Raw genomic sequence first — 2085 nt, forward strand, 5'->3', positions numbered from 1 at the left:
AGATCTTAACGCGCCTTTTCATGTTTACACTTTGCTCATTTTTAGCGTCAAAATAATCAAATAATTGACGATTTATAGTCATCGATATTATTCTTCCGATTTTAAACGGAGCCGTTACATAAATACTCAATTTCGCAGAGACGACACTTTGAATATGTAAGATTATTGTTTGTTTTTTTTTTTCAACTGTTTGTCTGGTTTCAGATATGCTCACAAAACATCAATATGGATCCGAAAATAGATTTCGTTTTAAATGCCTACTGTCTTTGCGGAAACTCAAATTAGCTGTGTATTCCATCATATAATTATGATGTAATCATATTATATACCTACTTGAATATTACATGAAATATGTAAAGTTTATGAAAAATATGTATTTTATGCAGATAATATGTTTGATTTATGCAAAATATGCATTTTATGCAAAATATTCAGTTAAATCTTTTTGCATAAACATCCGCAGTCTAAAAATTATATATATGTAATAATATTATTATTAATATTAACATTATTATTATATTTTGTATAATGCCCCCTCTTGGAAAAAATCCTGTGGACGCTCATGCTCACCAGACTTGGCTCCGTCCGATTACTACTTATTTGCATCGATGGCGCACTTGCTCAGCAGCGCTTCACTTTTTACGAAGATGTACGAAAATGGCTAGATGACTGGTTTGGCTCAAAAGAGCAACAATTTTGTTGGCGTGGCATCCACAAATTGTCAGACAGGTGGGAAAAATGTATAGCTAGCGATGGGCAATACTTCGAATAAAGTATTTTTTATCACTTTCATGCAATAAACGTATCTTTTCTATAAAAAAAGTTTCATATTTACATACACCTGGTATGCGCGTGCGTGCATACGTGCATGCGTGTGTGTTATACATAAATATGTAAAGGAGAGTTGTTATAAATGTCTACTTATGGTCGCCTACCTTATCAATATTTTATATTATTATTTAATATAAGCAATAATTAATAACAAAGATATGAAATAAATGAAAAATAAATAATATAGACAAAAATTTAATAGATTACACTTCTTTCATATGTGTTAACAACAATTTGAAAATTCATGGTATGTAGCTAATAACAACAATAATAATGTAATCGTGTAATTTTATTCTGAATTTTTATTTTTTTATAAAAGAAGATCGATTTGTTATAAAATATTTTACGTAAAATATCATATTTAATTTTTATAATCCATCTTTGCAATTATAAATGTTAAATCAATAGTTTTTATAAATATTTCAGGTTTCCTAAATCGTACCGTAAAATAAGATAAAATAGTACTGTGGAGAGCATAAATCATAAGGAGAGGCGCTGCACGTAAATCACACATAGGATGGTTAGATTTGAAAAGTAAGTCTTTATTCCGCGATTCGAAAATACAATAATACGTGTTGTCAAGTTAAATGCTCGGTACGCACTGACTCCTCATCGAAACATCTAGGCCACCTATTCGCGAGGCCTCGTCCTTATTGGACGGTGTGATCGCGTGATTTCGTCACGTCACACAGTCCTCGCTTCCTATGTTTACGAATTCGATTATGTTTAGATATTCGACTACAGTACTAAAATTAAAATAATAAATATATAAATGCAAAAATAAATATAAACTAGTTTTACATTGTCCTTATATCTTTTCATTGTTATTGATATTAATTATTAAATACTTATCCTTTTTTTAAATAGAATATTAAAACTAAATATTAGTTAATTATTAAAATTTGATTAATGATAAGGTAATTATTTAGAATACGGGAGGCAGCACCGATGACCTTGACTTTGACATATGTTATCAAGGTCATGATCCTGAGTAACTTTGCCTTAATAACTAGCCGTCGCTCGCCCTTCGTTAAAAAGATATTAACAAAAAAAGTTTCAAAAATAACGTCCTATTTCTGCTATATATACAGTATTAAATACTATTCTACGTAGGTTTTGACCTTCCACGCGAAGTAACTTTCATCCCCCCCCCCTGCACAGGGGCACACGGCTTCTACGATTTACTGTTGCTATGATTAGTACTATCGGGGCAGACCTCTGTCGACGGTGTGGGTGCGGGGGGGGGGGGGGGGG

Source organism: Cyphomyrmex costatus, unplaced genomic scaffold, assembly GCF_001594065.2.
Source record: "Cyphomyrmex costatus isolate MS0001 unplaced genomic scaffold, Ccosl1.0 scaffold81, whole genome shotgun sequence".
NCBI lineage: Eukaryota > Metazoa > Arthropoda > Insecta > Hymenoptera > Formicidae > Cyphomyrmex > Cyphomyrmex costatus.